The sequence below is a fragment of the Equus asinus genome, chromosome 5 (assembly GCF_041296235.1).
Source record: "Equus asinus isolate D_3611 breed Donkey chromosome 5, EquAss-T2T_v2, whole genome shotgun sequence".
Classification (NCBI taxonomy): Eukaryota; Metazoa; Chordata; class Mammalia; order Perissodactyla; family Equidae; genus Equus; species Equus asinus.
The window spans coordinates 60145966-60171544 of record NC_091794.1 but is presented as its reverse complement, the minus strand read 5'-3'; the positions used below and the strand labels follow the sequence as shown (position 1 = coordinate 60171544).

General features: G+C 44.6%; 1 protein-coding gene and 1 long non-coding RNA gene across 4 annotated transcripts in view; one reads left to right on the top strand and one right to left on the bottom strand.

Moving 5' to 3' along the window:
* Positions 1 to 1881, bottom strand: part of LOC139045270 (uncharacterized) — a 28127-nt gene extending 26246 nt beyond the window's left edge. Inside the window, exon 1 of the long non-coding RNA XR_011503308.1 lies at positions 1546 to 1881. This is a non-coding gene — a long non-coding RNA (uncharacterized lncRNA). The remainder of the gene's footprint in view (positions 1 to 1545) is intronic.
* Positions 1 to 25579, top strand: part of KCNAB1 (potassium voltage-gated channel subfamily A regulatory beta subunit 1) — a 383573-nt gene that overhangs the window by 249673 nt on the left and 108321 nt on the right. The window lies entirely within an intron of this gene.

Below are 25579 nucleotides of genomic sequence, written 5' to 3'. Positions count from 1 at the left end.
GGTCTCAAAACCAGGCGCTCGATTTGTGAAGGCCATCAGCTCGGTACTCGGGAAAGCAGCGTCTCCTTCCTCCTCTAACCTTCTCCCCGTCTGTGGAAAACACCCACTCAGCCTGCCCAAGGTTGGTGCTTTGAAAGGACAGTCAAACCGAACTAAATTCTTATTACTGCAAAGAAGGGTAGGAACAATGTGCCTGTGACTAGTAATGAGAAGGAACCCAGAAGGTTCTTGTGAAACAATCTGGCTGTGTAAATCTTGGTTTAGACACCTTTCAAAGGCAGAAGCGCCTCCGTGTTTGGACGGGGCTTGTCCATTGTCTTCTCTCCAATCAGCTCTCATCCTTCTAATGTGTTTACTGGCCCTCGATTTTTCACGCATACACAGTACTAATCTTGCTGTTTGCAGGCAGGTGGAGCTGACTCAGATGGACCTATTGCAACCTGTAGACTATGTAAATTCTAAAAAGAAGTCAGAAAATCTCTTTTGTTTCATTTCGTTCAAAAAAAAACTCACAAAACTATAAAATTAAAATTCAAAATATAATTATGGAATAGGACAGCCACTTTCGTTCTCCTCTTCTTAAAATGCGTCTCTTCCACCAAAACAGAGCCAACATTTCTCACTGAGGTTTGCTTATATGTGGCCTCGTTTAGCAAAGAGCTCAGTCACAAAACATCATAATCAATCAACCAGATAAAATGTTCACTATTTCTCCTACTCCCCTCTGCCTCCTGTGGCTCCAAGGCCTCCCGCCAGTTACGGGACCAAAAGAACTTTGTAGAGGGTCCAAAGCTTTTCGGCAAACACATAATTTAATAAAACATGTGATTTCTACTGCCCCAGGTTTTCTGGGTAAGCCTCATCTGCCCGGGTATATATTTGACAGAAGTATTCATTTTTCAACATTTCAGTGACAATTAATTATTCTAAAAGTGGGGGTGGACGGCAGGTATGTAATCACTCTGGAAGTTTCTGCAGACAGCACGGGGCTAGGAAGCCTGCGGTTCACAGCAACTCTATTCCAGCGGCTCTGGCATTCACACAACCGGTTCCTTCAAGTCAGATTCCTTTCATCCCAATCAGGAAGGCGACGTAATGACACCATCAAACACATAAGGTAGAATTACAAAACGTTTGGGATGGCTGCCGGCTGCCGCTCTGGTGGTATTTACTAGAATATATTGACGTGGACACGTAAAAATATTGGGCTGAGGAGTAGGAATCGCCACTGCGCCTTGAGGCAAGGGAGTTAATACACTCTGGCTTCGAGAAACCCCACTGGGTAATCAGCAGCCAGGCGGGGTTTCCACAGCTTTTGAGAGCTGCTCAGCCAGGCGGGGCTGGGCGGAATTCTCACTGACAGCTGCCGAGGAACGGAGCTTGCGTCAGTCACTGGAATTCTGTGACTCAGAGTTCTCCTCTGAAAAATGGGAGAGACCCCAACTCGCAGTTGTTACTAATATGGAGTAACCGAGGTCATGGATGTAAAGAGCTTGGCACAAGCTCTCTGTGGAGGAACATTCCCGTGGGTGCCCGGGTACTTACTGTGCGGATCCGAAACTCCTTACTCTGCAAACTTCTGAACTGTCTACACCAACTTGAAGAAAGGTCTTGAGAACGGTTCCCATGGGAAGCCAGGCTGCCTTTGTGAGGAGACGGAACGCTCACTGTTTCCATGGCTTCTCTTCTGCTGTGTGACGGGGCTGCCCGCCTCCTGGGGACCGTAAAGGCTTGGCTCCTGACAACCCGTGTGAAGATGTCTGTGCTTCCTTCCCCTTCCTTTCACAGGGACATGAACAACTCCTTTCCTCCGGTGTAATAAGAATCCCACCCACACAAGAATAACAACCTCAGCCCCAGAGACCCATCCTCTTACCGAGTAAAATGGATGCTCTTTGTTCTTTGTTTCCATTCCACTCTTTCTTTTTCCTCCAGCTGGCCCGATCTTTGAGAACCATTACCCTGTTCGGTGTGTGTACTTGGGGAAATCAACTACTGATGTATGTTTCTGTACGTAAGTATTTTCAGCTCCCTAACTGGGATGTAAGTCCTTTGAAAACAAGACCTTCAATGTACGGCCTGTTTGCACAAGATCAGATATCTCTGATCTGCTTTCACTGGGGGCCTCGTGCAGGAAAACCAGGCGCTTCCAATAGACGAAGAGTCATTTTCAAAATATATGCATGTACTACTCTGCTAATATTACAGTGATCATAAAATATACCAAAAAGTAGAAATTGTTAAAAGAAGGCATTAAAACTGCCAATAGGAGTCCTTCTAACTTTTCTCCCACTGCGCAGCAGGCCACCCCAGGGGGCAAAGGTGTCCATTCGGAGACTGCGCCCGCAGCACTGAGTGGGCTCATCTGTCTTGGGACTGAGAAGTCACACGGACCACCCAGAACCCAGAGGCCTGCTCTGGGTTACTCTTTTCTTTGCCCACGGTGCCCTCTCTCTTCAGGGTCTCCATCCCCCACACACAGTGACTCTGCGGGTATTCTGAGGAACCTGGGGACTAATTTCTTACTTAGCTTACACTCTTGCTTTCTATGATTCTTTTCCTGGATGTAGTAGGTGCGCCAGAACCTGTAATTGCCCCTCTTGCCAATAAATGTAAGAAGCCTCTGGAGGCTGCTTGTTTGCAAGGACACCACAGTCTGCCGGCATTTTAGTCACGCTAGGTGCACCGTATGGAATGGCCGCCCAGGAAAATCAGGGAGAATGTTCTTTGCAGAAACGACCCAGCTTTTCATTCCAGGATGCAGATGGTGGTGTGGGAAAGAGGTGGTGGGGATGGGGGGTAGGGTGGGGAATGTGTCGCAGTAGAACCTGGGCCATCTTGCGGATTTTCAAGGAGCCCCACACAATACCTCTCTCACCAAATGTGCCGAGGCCCCACTATAGGCTGAGGCAGGCTTGTTCTCCTCAGGGAGTTTTCAGTCTCCCTGTGAAGACAAAATATGGGCTGGAGAACTAAGTCACAGTGCAAGCAGCTGGTAATGACAGGACACGGCAAAGTCCCCCAGAGGAAGATCTCTGTGCCCCATCTGAGTCCTGCCAACACAGCGTCTGAGACCATGACTGGCCAAAAGAGATGCCCAAATTGCCCAGAGATGGAAACTCATACCAAACAGGGTACTGAAGACAACCCTTCCGATGGTTCCAGAAGCCACTGTTGATGAATGGGATCTGCCTCGAACAGGACAGAACACAAAGTAAAAGTTAAGAGGTAAGCAGGTCTTATCACTGGGAGAATTTTCCATCACTAAAAGCAGAAAAATAAAAATCATTCAATTGTGAAACAGCCTGCAGCCATCCAGTTCAGAAGCAATATCACATTACGGCACCACCTTCTCAACCATAACTCTTGCTGCAGGCTTGTGACTTCCATCATCCTGCTCGGTGACCAGCATTGTCCATGATTCTCTACACCCCACACAGGCAACACCATGCTCCTCATGCACCTAGAATGTGAAGGGCCCTTCTGTGGCGGCCACAGTTCTAAGCACCTGAGTCAAGATGAATCCATAATTAATTCTTCACATGATTTGCAAATATGAGCTTTTCTTTTGCTTTCAATGAAAATAGGGAGGAAAATAAGTTATCTGTCAGAGACATAGAAAGGAGGAGAAAAGATTACAAAGGTTTGATGTTGAAGCTAAAAACTGTTTCAATTTCCTGAGGGTGTTTCCTAGATTGGTCTCCCTTCATTCAGCAAGCACACAGGCAATGTTTTTAGGGTCTGTTAAAACTCCGCATCTGCGAAGGTAACAGCTGCTCTACCCCAGGCCCATTACGGGCCTCTTGTCAATCAAAGGCAGCTGCTCTCATTTAGCCCCCGATACTTTCTTCTTTAGACTGCTGAAATCATCTCCCAATTGATCTGGCTCTGCCAGCCACTGCCTCCTCCCATCCATCCTCCACACTGCTGTCAGCATCCTCCTGAAGGGCAAATGGGTGATACATTATCCTCGCTTAAATACTCTGAGCGCGCCACATCCCCCACAGGTTACCTGTCAAATTAGTTAAACGTGGCATTCAAGCCCTTCTCACTCTAGTCCCAGTCAACCTTTCTAGGTCGGTTTCAAGATTCCTAGCTGTACTTTGACCCTCTGTCCATCTGTTAACAACACCACGTGCTCTCTCTATTCAGACGTTCCTCTGTTTAGAACACCTTCCCTGATTCTTCACCTGGTCAACGCCTCCTCGCTCCTCAAGGCGTAGCTCAGATCCTACCCTCCGGGAAGCCTCTTTCAGGCACCACCAAGCAGAGGTCCTCACCTGCTTCTCTGCTCCCATCACACCTCCTACTCAGCTCTGTTGTGCACTCTCCTTTGTCATAGATTGATTCTCGTCTACTTATCGTCCTCCTTGCCTACATAGCCCCAGAAGCTGACACAGTGATACCCAAGGGCTACTGGATAAATCCTCCATGAATGACCGCACAGAAGGAACTCACTGATCTTCAAGGTTTCCTAATGAGGAAATCTCCTTCCCAAAGGGTTGATATCATTCTCATTTGTAGGTGGCCGAATCCCCAGGTCTGGACACAGAGGACCTCAGACTCAGCCACCATTTTTCTATAAACATCTTGAATCAAATGACAGGACTTTCTGTAAACAAACAGCAAACCTCGAGCTGAACTGGAATATAAACAGAAGCGTTACTCAGAAAGTGTCCTTCAGGGCTAACTCTTCTTCCCAACCACACACCTTGACCACTTTTTAGATGCTAGTTCTCCTTTACACACACGTGGATGTGCAAACCACATAAATCCTGGGTGAACCAGCTGCAAGCTGGATTTCACTAGCAGCTCTGCATCTGACATTCTATGATTGGACCAACCTTCGACATTGAAAATGTACTTAATGAGTCACTGATTGGATCCTGATTATCCAAATTCATTCATTTAATCCACGGAAAAGCCACTAGGAGGGTCTGAGTCCAGATTTCCATCCTCTTTGTCTAGCAATTAGAATACACTTTCCCTCCAGTCAACGATTCACCACACCGAGTCCCCAGCCGTCCGAGGGAATCTGCGCTTTCTGCAGAACAGCAACACGGGCAGACAGCCAGTTTCCTGACATACTCTCTCCAAAATGTGCTGGATTAAATTTAAAGCTCATTCCAGAAAATGTTCCCAGCTACATTTGTAAAAGAATGACTTCTTGGTGAGGCTCTATTAAAAGAAAAGGGCAAAGTCTCCCCAAGATTTTAAACTTTATTTTTTACACTAGTTAGAAAAGTGTTTAGAAAAGAAAATTGCAGTTTGACTGAAAAACAGAAAAGAAAAAGTATTGTGGGTGGGAACATGTTAAGAAATGCAATAATCATAGTGTTTCATAATCCCTAGTAACCAATATTAAGTAGTACCAGAATCTAATATCTCTAAATATAGAAATAACATAGTTACAAGTTAATCTAAGGGATATGTTTTTCTGTTCACCAACAAAAAAGAAATGAGTCTATTCCCAAACTTCACACAGCCTCTCTTCATAAACATATACTTGTGGCCTACCAATATTTTCACTGAAAATATTTATTTGAGAGAATTTTAATGTAATTATCATCAAACTGCCCAGAGTTAAATGAGCAGGTTCTCAACAATTGAATCGACATTCCTCCAACATCTACTATTTTAAAGATAAATCTGGAGTTTATTTTTTTTCCCTTTGCAGAACAGAAAAGGCAATGATACATAATTATTCAAAATGTGTTTTGTTCAGCTGGTAAAGACTGGAGCACTGGGATTTCCTTATCTGAGTAAGATCAATAGAGACTATAATCTATTAGTTTCCCTCTGGCAGTAGCCTGCGTAAAGTGCCATGGGGAAGGCTAACTCTCTGCGATATTAGAGACAAGCCTGAGACACGACACCCTGGGGACACATAGCACCGTGTGAGGCTGAGTCCACAAGTATGGTTCTCTAAATTCCTTGGTTGGTTTTTCCCCTCCCTGTTATGGTAACTACAGCTATAAATATTATCTCAGGAAGTGTTTTAATATTTCTGCAGGATTGTCCTTGAATAGTCCAGAGTTTTATTGTTCTTTTTTTCCTGATTTGAAGTTCGAATCTCCATTCAACAACATTTGTCGAGGGTCTGCCCTGGGCCTGGGCCTGTGCTGAGCGCTGAGGACATACGCCGAGGTGCCCTACTACTTGTACATGTCGGGGGAAAGACATTTCTTTGTTTCTTATAACTCATCTTATTTTCCTCTAAAGTCTCCATTCTCACTGATGGCAGGTGAGGGGGAACTTAAAATATCTCATTCAAGGCTAATTCTGTCTCTTCTGATTTAAAGGTCAAGCTCTCCATCAGGGGTCGCTCTTCCCTCCTCTCTCCTTCTTCCCAAAATGCCGTCAGGGAGTGGGAGGAAGCGGAGGGAACTTCCAAGCCCCCTGCTGTCCTGCTCTGCCAGCCACGTGGGGTTAGTGTGACCTTTCCCACCAGGGCTTCCGATTCTCCTGGGCTCCCTGGGGCCCGAGGAGCAAGTACTGGGTCTGAGACTCCCACAAACCTCTCTGGGTGTTTCTAACCTCTCCATACCCTCTGGAGAGGCTTACCGTAGCGGGCAGGTGGGGGAAAGCAGGAAGGGGTGAGCCTAGACACTCACTTCTGACATTTCTTTTCCTCTTCTCCAGAAGGGGATTCTATTTTCCTTCCAGTCTGAGGCTCAAGGTCACATAGTTAGGAACTGGATTAGATTAGGGTAACCACATAATTTATCATCCAAAGTAGGATACTTTTGAAAGTAAAAGGAGGGGCGGTCCCATGAATAATTGTGCAAGAAGCAACAAGTATAATCAGAGCCCGACCTGGGTTGCCCAAGATGTATGGTCTCCAGTAAAGTGGGACCAAAATTCACATATCCCGCTTCCAGATTTAGGATTCTTTCTTTGCTCTATGTTACAATGGGTCTTCCTAAATAACAGTGCACAGCAATATAGCCAGAGACCTTTCAGTAAAACCTTTGTGTCTACTGGAGCTCTTAAAGGAAAGACTACCTGTGCATGTGTATATCCAAGAGTCTGGTAACACAAGTAGCCATTGGCTGAACCCAATAATGCAAATGTTTTGGCAGCTTCTTTGGTATTATCTCCACAGAAAGAAACAAACGTACAAAAGAGAATAGGACCACAAGTGGATTTGGGCCTGTAACATTTTCTAAACATACCTGGTGGGTTGGTTGCTTAGTTGATTTTTCTTATTGTGGTGGTTGTTTTCTGTAGCACTTAGACCCATTCAGTGTTAACCCAGGGAATCCATATATCCACTCATGTATGAGTATATGTAAAAATCAAGCAATGAGTTAGTGTGAGTCAGAGTTCTCCTTGTTCTGTGAAATTGTGGAAAGAACGTCCAACTCTTGAGCACCATTTATCTAGCTGAAAGAGCTATTTCTTGATTTAGTTAAGAGATTTCATTCATTTATCCATCCACCCCTCCCCCTTCCATTCCTCCATACCATCCATTATTCCAGTCAAGAAAAACAAGAGTGGTGACGAAAAATGGAAGCAAAAATGAGCTTAAAAATGCACAATATAGTGATGTACAAATTGATGTTCTGTAAGTCACAAATTTCACTCTAAGCTTTCTAGGGGCCAGCCAGAAAAGTCTCTTGGTTGCCTAACCTGGTTCAACAAGTTAATGTCCATTAAATAATAGCTAATGACATAACAATAATAGTTAACATTTGTTGAGCGCTTACTGTATGTTGAGTCTGAGTTAGGCTTTCTTCATGAATAATTTTTTAAATCCCCCCGGCAATCCTAAGAGATAAAAACTAAGAAATATCCACGTTATACATGTGGAAGTGAAGGCTTAAAGAGAATGGGTACAATAGCCATAATGACTTGGCCGGAGGACGCCTTGAGAACTCTAGGACTCTGCCTTCAGTGCTCAAAAGAAATTAGACCCCTTTTGGTTCTAAGATCTCACAGTCACTCTTCTTGAGGGGTTTCACAACAAGGATACGTTGGGCTGTGATACATTAGGTCTTTGAGAATACGGGGCACGTGCTCATTGTGCCCTATACTTTTCCTTTGTAACACTTAACACGACGTAATAATCTAATTACTTGTGTAACGTTTATCTTAGCTGGACTTTAAAGACCATGGGGCAAGGACTATGTCTCTTTTCTTCTGCCTTGTCAGCCCTTGCACACAGTAGATGTTTAACACATATTTGTTGAAAAAATGAATGAAATAGGAGTCTCAGAACTATCTATAAAATAATCTGCAGTTGCACAAGGGAACTTCAGTTCAGCCTGAACAGGATATTTTATTTTTTTCTTCCTATTTTTTTCCTCAGTCCTACTTTCCTGTCCTTCCCAACACAGACACACACACATTATTTATTACTCTGATAATTTAAGTGAAATCACTTTCTAATTTCTTTTCTTGGTCTGAATTTGAGTGCAGATCTCAATGAACAAAGAGTAAGAACTTTTTCACAAAATGATTGTCTCCACTTCTGTTCAGAATACCTCTTAATCCTTTTTTTTTTTTTTTTGTATAACTGGCTACACAGAACATTTCAGCAGAGTTCTGAACAGTGTGAATGATTTGATTTTGCTACAAAGTCTGTCCATCAGCACATGGAGCCTAAGGCTATCTTCCCCTTGAGAGCACACAAATGATGTATTGTCTTTTCCCCACTTGTTTCCACTTATGCAGCTGCTCCTGAAACTATTAATCCCAATCGTCACTATGATGGCCTTAACTCACATTGTAAAGAACTCTAAAGCTCCGTAAGCCCTTTCACATACTTATCCCATTTGATCCTCCCAACTACCTGTAAGCAGGTTAAGGCTGGCGCTGTATTTATGCACATCTCACAGAGGAAGTCACTGAGGCTCGGGGATTACGTGCCTAACCCAGCATCCCAGTGCTAGTGAGGGGTGGTGCCCAGCCTTAAAACCAGAGTCTTGCCGCTAATTCTAGGCTTTCAACACAGCAACACTACACCTCCCTGTCTCCACCTCCACTTGAAATTTTTTTTTTCTTTTGGTGGCAGGGGATGGGGAGGAGAGTGGTCAGAAATGACTTCACGCAAAACAATTTGTTGGCTTTACTTCCAAGTGTGTCTTTTTGGGGAGAACGAGAAAGGAAGGTATCACCATAAAAGAGATTGTTACCACACAAAGATGGGGTTCTCTTACCCGATACACATAAAAAAGCCAATTAATTACAGCATCAGCTTTTGGGAAAAGAAAACAGCTTTATTGACAGATTGACTCTGTGGATAAGATGGGGTCAGTTGAACTGGTCATAGAGGGCCCGCAGTTATAAGATGAACTTCAGATTCAGGAGCAAAGCTCACGAGAGCTCACTGGGGCCTCCAGCTGCATGTGGGTGTTTTGTTCCTGGTCAGGGCCAGGGCTGAGTTTCTGTAGCCCTCAGAGATCAGCTGTAAACGTCAGCAGACCCAGAAGGTTCAGCTCCTGGTGATGAATGCTTAATTAACATTGCTGGCTGGTGATAAATCACACTAACAACTGAGTCTTATGCTGCAATAGCAAAAAGAAAGTGAGCCCTTCAGAGGCTAGAAGCTCCCTATGTCTACAGGCAAACTCGCCGTGAGGCTCCTCTCACTCAGTGGTGCACCCAGCCTGGGAGCAGAGCCTTCATTCTCCTCGTCCAGACATGAAGAAGTCACTATTCCATCACAGGCTTAGCTCAGGCAACATGGAGCTACCCTACAACATGCCTTCCACGCCCTCCCGTCTCCTGGTATCCGCTCTTCCTGATTACCACCTGCAGGGCCAGCATCCGCAGACTGCCCCCCAGCCTCCGTGCTGTCCTTACACAGGCTCCTGCTTGTCTCGCTCATAAAGTTGCCCCACCCCTCCCGTCCCATTCTCTTTCTGCAGCTGATCTTAGCAACTAGTGGGAGGTGGCTCTGTTTTTTCAGTACAGTAACTTTTTTTCATCATAGAAGTTATTAAAAAGGTTTAGAAAGTGTAACTGTACAGAAACTAAAAATGAACCGTTATCTTACCACCTAGAACCACCACCACCATTTACATTTTTAGTGAATTTCCTTCCAGGCTGCTTTTCTGTGCATTTGTAAAGATCTCACGACAACAAGTTTTATATCCTGCCTTTTACATTTAAGCACTAAGCATTTTCTCGCGTTAATAAAATACTCTTTTAATGTAATTATAAATAGTTACATAATAATCCAGCATATTGATGAAACTTAATTTGATTCTCCTGCTATTATTGAATAGTTTTCTTCCTGTGGACCATTATAAATAATGACTACAATCCATATTTTTGTGCATAAACCTAATTGCAGATCTCTGAATTTTTCTTTTAGATAGATTATTAAAAATAGAATTATGAGGTCTTGACTTGGGACCCTTGATTTATGATGTGGCAGAGTAGTTTTTTGTGAACTCCCTGGCATTTTAGTGTGGGGGATGGGGCAGTGTGAAGCACAGAGCAGATACACAATAAACGTTTGTTGTATAAATGAATGGGCTTCATTCTATTAGGAGTATTTGCATTTTAAAAGAGGAAAATTGTCAACAAATGCATCTTAAATTGGTAGAAATTCAGGCAGCAATATTTATAATATTGAAGAAATAAACATTTTAGTGAATGCAGGACTGCCAAGGAAGGAAGGTTTTTAAAAAGTATTAATTCAACTCAGCAGTGTGAAGACCTGGCCTACTATGATCAACGTAAACATGGCTCTCAGGACCCTTCCCAGCTCCTCAGTCAGTCAGGTGACATGAGCCGGACACCATGCCAGGGCCCAGGGAGCAGATGAATAAGACACGGAATCTGTCCTCAAGAAGCCCAGGAGCTTGTCAGGGAACAGAGCAACCAGCAACACACAAAGTAACCAGAAGGGCAGGGTGGTGCCCAAGCTCAGTGGAAGAAGTTACCAGCTCTTCTCGGGAAGCCTCCTTGGGAAGGGGACACCGGAACTGGGTCTTAAGTGAGAATACTTGAGAAAAGCATTCCAAACAGATGCAAATACAAAGAGCTATTCTTCCTGATTCCTGAGAACTGTAGGGTGCTGGTCTCCCCACTGCCCACCCCAGGTAGCACTTTATCATGTTGGTCATTTACACCTTAGTAAGAATGAGTTGTTCTGACTTTCCTGACAAGAGAATTTGATAAAGGGAAAAGTGATAGAGCCTGAGAACTACTGGAGGTACTTGAGACCAGAAGGGGCAAGAGAGAATACCGTTAAAAAGCAAAGTGGTACAGAAAGGGGAAGCAGGGAGCTTGAGACAGGACCGCTGGACTGTACAACTGGGAAAAGGGGTTATGAACATAGACTACAGTGCAGCCCCAGAGTTGTGCAGCAAGGCAACCCTGGGTCCCAAACACCAAACCCTTATCAGTGTAGGGAGACAAGGCCCGGGCCCAAAGGAAGCCTGCCAAGTCCTGAGCCCCAGGGTCTCAGTTCTCTTCTAAAGCGTCTCCAGCAAAGGCTAACCCTCTCTCTGGGTACAGCTCTATTTAAATGAAATAGCTCTTAGCATACAGACTTCAACAGCTTGTGGACCGTTTCTCTCTACTCTGCTCTGGTGGAGAGCAGTTAGGCTGGTTACCGGCAGCCTTCTAAAACCCACGCGGTCTCTCTCTCTAACCTCATCTTGTACTGCTTCCCCTCACACACTGACCCCCCGCCCCCAACACTCACCTCCTTTCTGCTCCTCAGGCGTATCCCCTCTAAGGGCCTGGCTTGGCTCTCCGCCTGGGACTGTCTTCCCAATATCCCTTCCAGCCCCGCTCCTTTCCATCCTTGCTGTGCGCGCTCAGACAGCACCTCCTCGGAGGGGCTGCCCGCCCGCCTCTCTTCCTTATTAACCACCTTCACGTTCTCAGAGCACCGCTCGTTCGTTGGAGCCCTTTCTGTGCCTACTTGTTTGCTGTGGGCCACCCCTAGAATGGAAGCCCGTGAGGTCAGGAACTTGATCCTTTAGTTCACTGCTGGAGCCCCGGAGCCTAGAACAGGGCCTGCCTTAGCAGGAGGCACTCAGGAAACGTGCACGGGATGAAGGAGCAGACCCCCTTGGAAAGGCGCCTGATCCAAGTGTCCGTCCTCAGCTCCTCGCCCACGGCAGCTCGAGGGTCCGTGGGACTGAACCGCGCTGAACATCACTCTTGCTGCCACCCTCTTCTTCAGGCAAGGCTGCCTCAGCTCTTCCAAACTCCCCTTTCCGTTCCTCTTTCCAAGCCCTAACCCCACGCCCTACAAGGTGGGAACATGGTCTATTCCCGTCCCATTGGTCAGCCCGTCTCCAATCGGCAGAGCATGCAAATGACTTCATTTTTTTCGCTTTTCAAACGAGCGAAAAACAGGATGAACTCAGTTCTGTTGAACTTTGAACTAACGCGAGTTGTACACTTGCTTCTGCCTATTTTCCTCCCAGGTTGTTTCTGAGGGCTGACCCGGAGGGGAGCGAGCGCAGCGGGGTTCAGCGGCTCCCGCGCGGCCTGGGCCCGGAGAGGGGCAGCGAGGGCGCGGGCGGCCAGAAACTCCTGTCCTCCCTTCTCTAGGCCTCCAAAAATGACCAAGCCCAGGCAGAGGCCGTAGCCCTGCCCGTCTCTCTAAGGAATAGCTGAGGGCTGGGTCGTTTCACAAGGGCAGGCCGCCTGAAGGCAGCGTGGAGCCGGGGAGGGAGCGCCCACTTCAACGGCACAGAAGTCCTCCTGAGTTTGCAGGAGCCGGATGTGTGGACCTTGGTCCTCCCTCAACCTCTCTCAGCCTCCATTTCCTCCTGGATAAAGTGGGCACAAGAGTGGTCAGAAAGACTGCGTGTATTTACAGGCATGAATTGCGTGTAAAAGCTCCTAGAAGGATGCTGGCGTCTGACAGGCGCTCTCTATAGAGCTAGCACGAAGTCAAGTTCAGACAGAGAGAAAACAAAGTGTGTTTATGTTTACCCAACAAGTGAAAAGTAAACAGCAAATATGTGATCATTGGCTGTACTTGTCCATTTTAAAAGTCAGAGACGTGTTTACAGATGTTAAACATCCTGGTGGAATTAAAAGCTTGACTCAACTATCAAAAAATTAGGCTTAATTGGAGTTTTTACTAAAAAAAAAAAACACGACTATTGAATTGCCAAGATGTAGACAGCGCTTACTTACCATCATGATTTGCCTTCTCATCATGTGATGATGATACTGGAAATGGAAATTGACCTCTTTGGGGCCACATCAAGGGAAATTGGCAGATCTCCAGCTACTCTGCCGTTGATGGTGGGCACCATCCTATGAATTCCTGTCATCTAAATCTTGCTTAGAAGCAAGTTAACTTGAGTGAAGTACCGCTAGTGATTTTAACCAACTGAAATTAATTACTTTAATTTCCTAGGATGGATTTCACAAAAGCATAAAGCAAGGTTATTTCACAGGATTCTATAGTTGCGATACAGTGATTAATTTAAAATGCCTGAAGTCAATTAAAAAATTATTTGCATTTGTAAAAATTCACCCAAGCCCAAGGAGAGGTAGCTTGGATTCCATTTTCAAGAGAATTTCAGTAAGATTTTGCCGTAAGGTTCTAAAGAATATTTTCTTCTGATGCCTTGTGTCTCACAAGAGGGTGTGGTCTTCTCTCCCGTCCTCCCTTTCATGAATCTGTAGGAAAGAGTTTTCCCTTTGTGTCAAATAAAATCTGAAAGGACTGGCACAGAGGCCTGTGAGGGTGGGCGGGCAGTCATCACGGCCGGGGGGGGGGGGGGGGGGGGGGGGGGGGGGGGGGGGGGTTTTCTCTCAGTTCCCTGCCCTCCCGTCAACACCACTTCACTGCCGTCCTCACAGAATGAGAGGCCATTTCCCCACTTTTGAGACATAACAAACTAAGATATCAAGAAGAATGAAAAGACCAAAGTAGAGGTTGGAGAGTAAAGATAAGGTAGAACCAGAACTCCGGCCTGACCAGTCATTAGCCATTTATAACAGGGCTCAAAGTCAAGTCGTGGGCCAGCTGCATCCAATGTCCACTAACTACTTGGCTTTTATTTGTAATTCTTCTGGAGAGAAAGAGCATTCATCAACCTCAAAATCAGTTACTAGCTCTTGATGCATCTTAGCAGCTACCAAGTAAACATCTGCTGAATTAGAAAAACAAAAAAACAAAGAAACGAACAAAAACCAATGGTCTGGCAATGTGAAGGTGTTTACAGAGAAAAGGAAATTAAATAATAAAAGGGTGTTGGCTTCAGGGGGTCCTCAGTTTTCTTCTGTTTTTATTTCATTTCTGGGTCTAGTGTTCACTCGCTACATTTCTTGTCAACCTTAGTATGCAACCTTAGTTTCAAAATTACGAACTCATACATTGTGACAAACAAATGGCCAACACAGAGCATGGTGTCTGCACGTGGTTCGTAGCCTTATAGTCTCCAGGCAAGAGACTCTTTCCAAAGTTACTAAGCCAGATCCTCTGTTCCCCGACTCCTTCAGTGTGGCATGTCATTAGCCTGTAATACACTTAGATTCATATCTCACAGTCTCTTGTCTTGGGTTCTCCTGATTTTTTTAAATTTGCAGAGAGTAGAATTCACTTTTTGTGTTTTTACAGTTGTATAGGTTTTGATAGATGCACAAAGTTATGCCTCCACAGCACCATACAGAGTAGTTCCAGAAGTGCTAAGATTCCCTCCGACTGCCTCTCTGTAGTCAACCTCCTGCCCCTGGGAATTACTCATCTGTCTTCTGCCTGTGTTTCCCAGAAGGTCACGTAAATGGACTCAGACAATGTGTAGCCCTTTAGGTGTAGCTTCTTTGACTTAGCAAAATGTGTTTAAAATGCATTTATATTATTGGGTGAATCATGAATCAATGGTTTGTTCCTTTTTATTGTGGAATAGTCTTCATTGTATGAATTTGTCATCATCTGTTTGTACATTCATCAGTGATGGGCATCTGGGGGGTTTCCAGTTCTAAGTGGTTGTGAATAAAGCTGCCATAAATGTTTGCCTACAGTTGTTTGTGTAAACATAAGTTTTTCATTCATTTGGGTAAATATCTAGGAGTGGGTATGTTTAACTTTATATGAAACTGTTAAACTGTTTTCCAAAGTGGGCTATACCATTTGCATGCCCACCAGCAATGTCTGCGATTCCATTTGCTCTGCTGCTTTGCCAGCATTTGGCATGGTATTTGGTTTTGGTTTTATTTTTATCTTGCAAATTCTAATAAGTGTGTAGTGGTATCTCATTATGGTTTTAATTTGTATTTCTCTAATGCCTAATGATGTTGAACACTTTTTCATATGCTTATTTGCCATCCAGATATCTTCTTTGGTGACGTGTCTGTTCGATACTTTGGCCATCTTTTATTGGATTTTTGCAGATATTGTCTTCTAGTATGTAGCTTGTCTTTTCATTCTCTAACAGTGTCTTTCACAGAGCAAACGTTTTAAATTTTTATGAAGTCCAGTTTTTCAATTCTTTTATGGATTCTTCTTTTTCTTTTTCTCCCCAAATCCCCCCAGTACATAGTTGTTTATTTTAGTTATGGGTCCTACTAGTTATGGCATGTGGGACGCCACCTCAACATGGCCTAATGAGCGGTGCCATGTCCGCGCCCAGGATCCGAACCCTGGGCTGCCGAAGCAGAGCATGTGAACTTAACCACTCGGCCACAGGGCTGGTCCCTATGGATTATACTTTTGGTACTATATCTAAAATCCTTTTGCCTAAAGTCTCACAGATTTTCTCCCATCTTTTCTCTTTCTGGAAGTTTTATTTATAGTTTTAAGTTTTAATTTAGGTCTATGATCAGTTAATTATTATATAAGGTGAGAGGCTTGTATCAAGGTTCATTTTTTTACACATGGACAATTGTTCCGTTTGTTCCTTCACCATTTCTAGAAAAGACTATTCTTTCTCCATTGAATTGTTTTTGCACCTTTGCACCTGATTTTTGTCAAAAGTCACTTGGCTATATTTGTGTGGGGCTATTTCTGGCCTGTCTATTCTGTTCCATTTATAGCTATCCTGTTGCATTTATATGTGCTTTGTTCCCTTTGACAATACCACACTGTCTTGATTACTGTAGTTTTATGTTAAATCCTGAGATTAGGTAGTGTGAGTCATTCCAACTTTGTTCTTTTTCAAATTGCTTTGGATAATCCAGTTCCTTCACCTGGCCATATAAAGTGGGGAATCACCCTGTTGATGTATACAAAACATATTGCTAGGATCTGAATTGGGATTATCTTTACTCCATAGATAAAATTGAGGGGAATGGATATCTTAATTATATGGAGTCTTGCAATCCATTAACTTGGTACATCTCTCCATTTAGTTAGGTCCTTTTTCATTTCTTTCCTCAATGTTTTATAGTTTTTAGCATACAGATACTGACCATATTTGGATAGATTTATGGATAAATATTTCATTTTTAGGGTGCTATTGTAAATAGTTTTGTTCTTTGAAATTTCAAATTTCAATTATTCATTGCTAGGAATATCGTTGACATTTGTATATTGACCTTACGTCCTGCAACTTTGCTAAATTCACATCTTAGTTCTAGGAGCTTTTTAGTAGATTCTTTGAGATTTTTCTGTATAGCCAATCATGTTGTCTTCAACAAGAGTCACTTTTATTTATTTCTTTTAATTTGCATGCCTATTTCTTTTTATTGCCTTATGGCACTATGATGTTGAATAGGACAATTAAATTTTAATAGTCAATATAAACACAAAAGAAATAGGATTAAAATAATATCTGACTCTGGAAATTCACATCAGGGAAGTAAGAAAGGCTTCTCAGGCTTAGCCAGCTGGTCATTAATTTAGTTGATGAAATATTTCATTGTACCCCCATGGTGCAAACATAAGTCAGGCCTGGATTCTCTCAGCAAGTCCTTTGTGATGGAAGGCAGGTAATAAGACATGAACAATATACAAATAAGACGGCGATAAGGCTAATCAGAGAAACAGAGAAACAGCAGCAGAGAACCTAGAGGCTGAGGAGCAGGCAGGAAGCCTGAGTCATAGGGGCCGCCCTGGGAGCGGCTACAGAGAAGTCAGGATGGGGGTGAGCATGAGGGACGCTGCAGAAGGCAGATGTTCAGGATGTGCTGACTGACTGGTTGTGGAGGCCGAAAGAGAGGGAGGAGAAAGGAGACCTCTGGGGGTTAAAGCTTGTTGATTTTTTTTTTTCTGAGGGGATTAGAGGGGGAGCCACAGGTTGATGTTCTTAAGTGTGCACTGAAGATTCAGATGGGGTGAGCTGCAGGTGGACCGACTGGAAATAAAGAGTAAGATCAAGGCTGGACATAGAAGTACACCTCGGTCACGATTCCCCCTTTAGCCCCAGTTCCAGGCTGCGAGGCTGTATTTACTGGCCCTCCCATTGGCACAGTGACCACAGTCAGCTGGAGTGGGGGAGGAGAGAAGAAGGGTCTGGGTGGGGACAGCATGCCTCCTGCTCAGCAGGGTCCCAAGCTCCAGCCTCCTGTAAAATTAGAAGAAAGTCCCTAACACCTACATTGGTTGAAAGAAGAGTGAAAGGCCACAGTGTTTATGTATCCCCCCACCTCGGGAAGGGTAGACACTCCTCTTACAAAAGAGGGAACCCGTGGGAGGTGAAGTGAGATGTCCCTACCTACCAGGAGCAGAGCTTGGATTCGAACCTCTGACTATGTGATAACAGCTTGCACGTAGAAGCGTTTTCCATGTGCCAAGCACTATCTTAAATGCTTTAGTCCTCACAACCACCCAAAAGGTAGTTTCTATTATTATCCCCAGGAACAGATGGGGCACAGAGAGGTTCGGTAACTTTCTCCAGGTTTCGCTGACACAGAGTGAGAGAGACACCTCTGTGCTGCATCGCACTTCACCGCCGCACCATGCTGGCCAGGGATCTCCAGGCACCCACGGAGCCACCCTAGCCAGCAGGAGTGGAACTGGTGAGTGACATGCAGTCTTTATCCACAGCAAGGCGATGGCGTCAGGGCACCGCTCTGCACGCGGCTCTGCGCAAGCTCTTGGGAACAAGCAGGTGGTAGACACAGCCCCTGCCTCAGGGTCTCAGTCTGGAAAGAGAAACCGCCTCGTACATGAAGAGCATAATCTGCACTGCGACGGGTGGCATTCTGATGGCAGGTGCACACGGAGAAAACAGGCATTTATTTTCTGTTCCTCTGTCAAGGAAAGTGAAAGGCCACCCACTGCATTAGGGTTGAAAGCTTTTACCTTTGAATAAGTCCGTATGTAAGTATCACAGGCCCCTCTGCCAGGCTCACGCCTTGGTTTCCACCATGTTGCTGACTGCTTTTAAAGAGAAAGTAAGAAATTCACCCATGGTAAATGGCGTTGGAAAGACGCGGCGCTCGGATTCCTCACTCCATGACTGTCTGGTCTGCTGCATTTTACCCTTGCAAACGGCGCGGCTCGTCACAGTGGACGCAAATCCGAGCTCTCCGTACAAGGCTGACGCCCCAGAGGCTTGGCCTTTCTGCATCCAGTGGAATTTCTTTGAGAATAAGTTATCACCACTGGGTGAAGAAAACTTTGAAAGCTTTAGATTTTCTCCTCTGAGCTTTGAAAATGGCAAGTACGTATACGATATTTATATAGCAAAGTATGATCATTCTGTCCTAAGGAGAGATGGGATCCTAGACAAAATCTGGAAGGGGACTAAGTGTGTTCTCCCTCTCTGGGGGCCCGCTTCCTGCACCCTCCTGCCACCCACCGTCATTCCCCCTTCCATCTCTCAGAGGTTTGGTGTTTTATCTCTTGATTGCTCCTTCTAATCCCTCCAAACTAATATGAGAAAAATGTTTGAAACTCTTTCACACTAAGGTGTAAATGACTGGTAATTGTCGGTAGCCAGGCGTCTCAACCTGGGGCAGCAGAGGGTACCCAGTAAAGCCGTGGGACCATCATGGCACATCTCTGACACAACAAACTTGCTTGAAGATTTAGGATGGAAACAGTATTTTATATTCAAATATAATATGAGGGCCGGCCCCGGGGCCAAGTGGCTAAGTTCGTGCGCTCCACTTCAGCGGCTCAGGGTTTTGTCAGTTTGGATCCTGGGCGCAGACATGGCACCGCTTGTCAGGCCATGTTGAGGCGGCGTCCCACATGCCACAACTAGAAGGACCCACAACTAAAATATACAACTATGTACCGGGGCGATTTGGAGAGAAAAAGGAAAAATTTTAAAAATCTTTAAAAAAAATATATAATATGAAATGGTTAAATGAATGAATCACATCAAAGTGAATTGTTATAAAAGAAATGTCATGCATGAGGCATGCCGCTTCCTGCTAAGACCCCAGCACCCCCGGGGTGGCACACCTCCTCCTCTCTCCTCTGCCCCAGGGGGAAGCATAGCGGCCCCCTCCTGCAGGTCGCTGAGGCCCGTGAAGAGCCTGTAACAGAGGACTTCAAAGTCAAGGATTTATGTCCAGGTGGAGGCAACCCAAGCAGTGGGCCTGAGTTTGGAATTAAAGCCATCATGGGCTAACAAATATTTTTTAATTTACTAAAATAGGAAGGGATAGTAAACACTACATTATACACATATTAAATAGGGGCAGCGGGTATTGCGTATTTAATTTTGCTTTCAAAAACTTCAAGACTGTCTTCCCTCCCAGTTTAAAGGAGATGTACTCTGTGGCAGATGGATGTGCCAAAGGCAGTTTTTAAACAAGCTTTATCTTTCATCTGCATTCAAGATCTGTGATGCATGGGCCCCTCTGGCAGGCCGGTGAAGCCTATAGACTCCTCAGGAAAAGAGCTTCTGAAAACACAAGATAAAATACACAGGATTCCAATTATACTTAAATACAGTTCAAAACAGTTAAAATCCAAATTTGCAGCCAAGTAAAACACACGTGTCTTTATTAATGTATTAAATAACAAGCTCTAGGAGCAGGTCGAACATCGCAGTTTTCAAGTGGTAATGAATGTAAACGGGGAGTGCGAATAATTTTTTGAGATCTCTGAAGCAACTATGATATGACAGAAAAATACCTGTAATTTCTCTTGGTGGCAAAGTCACAGGTAATGTGAAGACTTCTGTGGCTTCTTGTCTACATTCATAATTGAAGGAGATGCTAAATTTCAGTCAGAAGTTCATGAAAAATAAAAATGTATTTTTTCCCATCCAAGTTCATGGGCCCCCAAATTATGTGTCCTGAGACTGAGGTTCTAGATTCTTCCAGTTTAAGACTCTGAGTTATTGGGGCCGCCCTAGTGGCGGAGCGGTGAAGTTCACACATTCTGCTTTGAAGGCCCAGGGTTTGCTGATCTGGATCCCGGGTGTGGACCTACGCACCACTTGGCAAGCCATGCTGTGGCAGGCGTCCCACATATAAAGTAGACGATGATGGGCACAGATGTTAGCTCAGGGCCAATCTCCCTCAGCAAAAAGAGGAGGAGTGGTGGCAGATGTTAGCTCAGGGCTAATCTTCATCAAAAAAAAAAAAAAAAGACTGAGTTATTGATTTCCAGCTATTCTGATGCCTTGCATACTTGAGACAGAAAAAGCAGAGTAACTTTTATTTAAGTGCTAAGTAGATCCGGGCAAGCATTTCTCAACCTCTCCCCCATCCCCCATACAGTACCAAGTTTGTGCAGCCCCATCCACACAGCTTTATGTCCCGTCTCTGTTCCCCCTCCTGTGATTATGGAAGAACGGGTCTAAATTCCTAAAACACACATGATTTCCCAAACTGCCTTTGCCCACAAAGCGCCACCCTCTCCTTTGCCTCCCTTATCTCTCTGTATCCCGTGGTGCCCACTTTTCTAATGATTCTAGCAAAGTGACTCACGATTCTCGTACAATTTAGGATGTTTGCACTGTCTAAGCACAGACCCAGGTGAAGTAAGAGGGTCATCATGTCAGGCGGCTGGGTCCTTCGAGTCAAGAGGCAGCCTCCTCCCAGCTTCAGTACTGGAGCCAGAACCCCACTCATGCAGTGCTGGAGACACTTTTCCTAGGAAATAAGAAAAGCAGAAAGCAACCAGTGTTTACTGAACGCTGAAATGTGCTGGGACTGGGACTGCATTCATATTTTCTCAATCTCAATAAAAGGATTGGGCTATAGGCTATTAATATCTCCACTTACCAGCGAGGAAAGAAGCTTAAAATGGTAAAGCAACCTGCCCAAGGTCACACACAGCCAGGAGGCAAAGTTTCTGCACCTCCCCTCTCCTCAGTCCACCCAGCCTGACTCCCACCCACCGCGACCCCCACCCACCGCACCTCTGACACGGCTGTCATAGAAGTCAGCAGCCATCCCCACGGGGCGGACGTGAAGGGCACTGTCCATCCTCCCGCACTGGCTCCCTCGGCAGCCTTCACCACGCTGGCCACTCACGCCCTACCGACACCATCTCCACTTCTGGCTTCTATAGCGCACTTTCCTGGTCTCCTCCTGCATCTCTGCTCTTCCTTCTCAGCTTCCCTTGCCACCTATATAATGTTGGAGCTCCTCAAGGCCAGGTCCTTGGCCCTGCTCTCTAACTGAACACTGTCTCCCCTTGGCAGCTGACCACAGCCCATGGCACCGGTTACCCCCGATACCCAGACAACACCTCTCCCTGTTCTGAGCTCCAGGCAGCTAACAAGGATATCTTATGGGCATTTGCCCACGTGCCCAAAGTGTCAAACCACTTCTGTTTCTCCTGTGAACCCTACTTCACTGAAAGGCACCCCTCTTCACCCAGCAGTCCAGGTCAGAAACTGGAGAATGGCCCATGACTTCTCCTCTTCCACGTCATATTCAATCAAACACTGAGTCTTATAGATTTTACCTGCTAAGAATACCTGGAATCTTCTGCATGCTCTCTATCTCCACAGAATCCAGTCTCAAGGCCCCATCCTTTCTCATCAGTATTACCAAGGGAGCCCCGTGGCTCCTCTTGTTGCCTCCCTTCGACCCATTTCCCTTGCGTCAGTTTTTCAGGAGTCTTCCATTACTCCTTCATATTAAGATGAAAACCAGTAATATAATCGGTAAGGCCCTGTTTGATCTGATTGCTCCAGCCTCCCCTGGGGTCACTCTGCTCTCTCCTCTTCCACTGTCCCTACTTCAGGTCTTCAGCCACCAGGGCTGCCTCCAGCCTCTGAGCCTCTGCACCTGCCGCTCACACTGCTGGGGATGCCCATCACCCTGTTTGCATTCCCTTCCTTCCTACTCCTCCTTTGGATCTCAGTTTAAGTGCCGCTTCCCTCAGGAAGCTTTTCCTAACTGTCCAGACCAGGTCAGCTTCCCCAACATGCCAATTTTACATTCAGGCATGCTGTTTTTTTATTTAGTATCATAACCAAATAATTAATACACTAACATCTGTTTCCCCCTCGGTGATGTAAGCTCCATGAGAACAGCAACTGCGTACTACTCAGCCCATCCCCACACCCTAATACAAGACCTTGTATGTAGTTGAAACGCACATCTCTATTGAACTAATTAATTACAGGGAAGTCTCTTTTTGCCATACTTCTCTAGCCTTTTCTAGAATGATACAGATAACAGGTAATTTTATATGGCCAAAGAAAATGACTAAGAACCTAGTTGGAATTCACAAATGACAAATGATTTAAACCTTTAAATCAAAGAATCTGAAAGAATCTCATTCTACTTTGTTGCTACTTATATGAATGAAACAAAGTTTCATTGTGCCACTTGTCAATGTCTGTCATCAAAATGCGTGGCTGAATCATTTATGTGCCTGGTGGTTTCCAAATGAGTCATTATTCACTTATCAACAGTGATGAACAGTGCCCTCATATAAAATGTTTGTTATTACCATTTGTAGTCACCTTCATGGCTGTCAAAATGGTTGTTCTCATGCAACCATCACAACCAGATGGCTGACAAAGGAACATGCCTTCTGCTCTTGATTTTTCAAGAAACGTTAAAAGTGTCTTTCTCTTTAAAAAAAAAAAAATCCCAAACCCCACGTTTGACTAGGAACTTCCAGGTAATACACACACCAGCAGGCTGTAATTTAGAGGGATCAGAAAGATCTTCCAATAGAGTGAGGCAGCAGATGACGTAATAATCTGAGCACCTGAAAACCGGGTCAAACAAAACTTGTTTCTGCCAGCCTGACATGGCCCCTGGAGCCGCTTATATATGCTTTCAGTTCATCCCTGTTGTGCCAACCTTTAAATAAGGGATTTTGTCCCATACAATATGCTTCTTTCTTGGTCAAATGCAAGGTAAATATTTTAGCTAGCTACTCCCCTCTTCCAAGCACTTTACAACTGTGAATAATATCTAAGACACACATATTCAGAAGTGAGCAATTTAAAACAACGCATTTGTGCTGCTAATCTGCTCTTAGCGTCTTTGATTTTTAAAGGACCCGTAAGCATCAAATGGCATGTAAGACTGTGCCTAAGTAATGCCTAGTTTCAGTTCTCACCACTCTATTTTTGCCTTAAAATCAAAAAGAGCCTGATGGATGCTTCACAAAATGACACTAGGAATTATATTTAATGCCTCTGCCATGGAACTAACCATTGTCCTTAAATAAATTCAGCCATGTATTCACTGAGGGGACACTCCTACCTTCAGAAAGAAAAGAGAAACACAACCTTTGACTTCTCAAGAAGCTATATCCCTTCTCCAGACAACTCTTTACTGAAGCTTAAAGATTTAGGATTTCCAAAATTTGACTGACAAAGCTAAGCTTCCTGTGCCCCCGTACTGATGTCATTCACTTCTAATATTAGCAGCAGAGTGCCTCAGGTTCACCTGGGGAAGAGGAGCGTTTATTTTGAGTTGAACAGGAGCAGATACTAAAAATGAACATGGTGAGACTCCCTTCTGGCATATCTGACACAGATAAAATAGGTAAACTAGTGCAACGAAATTATTTTGAATCATATGGGAAAGAAATTCAACCCAACTGGAAATTTGACGTATTTACAGAATTTTTATGTAGCCTCACTTGTGCAAATGCTGAGAAATTAAGAAATTAAACAAAATTATATAAAGTGTTTTGAATCACAATGTCACACAAGATCATGAAGTGTTCATGAAAGTTCCACATGAGTGGGATAAGGAAGGTTCTAGGACATCTGTTACAGCCCAGCATGGTGTGTGAACTTGGCCATTATTTGGTATGACAGCCACCCAAACAAGCTTTTGTAGGATATATTGTAGACTCGTTAGATCAAATGTGTCCAGTCCTTGGGCTTCTATTATCCAGCAGAGCTTAAACGGATCAGAGTGGCTGGACAATTGCCACATCTGTGCTTGGATAATGCAGACACGCGCATACTCGGGACGTAGACACCCCATTTGGAATCATGACACTGGATTGGAATTCCATGCTCTAAAGTGAAGAGAGCTAGTTCCTCCTACCTTCTCCATCTGCCCAGTGAGTGGCATCATCACACACTGAAGGTGCTTCACGAAGGAGGAGTCTCCCTCCTCAACAAAGCGAGGTCACCGGACTTTAGAGACCACACGGCGCTCACGCGCAGAAAATGCCTCTCACTTTAAAAAGAACCACCTGAATTTGGCAGCCATTCCTTCAGGGGATGAAGAGATCTAGAGAAAGAGCTAAAGGAAATAAGAACACTGAGGCTAACTAGGGGACCTCTCACCGCGGGGTCAATACTTGTCTGTAACTGAACTTTTCTTACAGCTCTTCTAAATCTTCTAGGGCTCTCATTCCAGAAAAGCTGGCCTGGGTGTTGAGACAGGAGAGGCGAGAAAATGGGCCACATTTAGTACTGCTGCTTTGCAGTTTGTTTTTGCTGACAATTCTCAAGTTTGGTCTTCCAAACCCATAGCAGAGTGGCCATTATCCTCCTGAGTCATGGTCATAAGGAAAATAGGGCAGGTCTCCCCGCCTCGTGTGCGGAGATGTTGCTCAGTCAGTCCCCAGGGACACAGCCTTGCCCTATTTGAGTTTGTTAGAAAAACGTCTCGCTCTGCATAGCTTTCTGCACCATCCCTCCTCCCTGTTTTTCTCAGAATCACTGAAAGATATTAAAATTACATGAAAATCTGTACCTAGGTCTTTTTCCCCACAACAGCCACATAGTTATGCAAATACAAGCCTGACATAGGTTGTGCTCCAATGTTCACAAAGGCCTCACTGCAGGACACGCCCCGCTGCATTGTAATGATACATTTGCTTTTCTGTGTCCCTCAGGAAACATAGAAGCTAGAGAAGCCCCTGGGGGGAGAACTGTGCCTTCTTCCTCTCTGTGTCCCCATGGCCTTGAACATTTCCTGGACCATGTTGATCTCTCAGTAAATCTTTACTAGTTTTGAATATCTCTACCTGCAAGACTGTTATTCACACACACACATATATATATATTGCTTTTTTTGTTTTGATGTAGTTTTTTATTCTCCCTACTATGTAACTTTTGCTCTAGACTCCTGTCCTTTAAAATCAGTAGACTTTTAGACTACAAAGAGAGGTCTTCTGGTTGAATATCCTGTGGTTTTCCGAGAAACTGCTAAAAGAACAATTTCTTATGCAAACTATTTTCATTGGAGAGGTCCAATTATTTTTCTCCTCGTCAGTAGTTCAAAATATTTTCCACACGCACCTTTATACAAAGGTTTCCTTCCAGGTGGACATATTCAACTCATATAGGAAAATTTACCCTCTCTG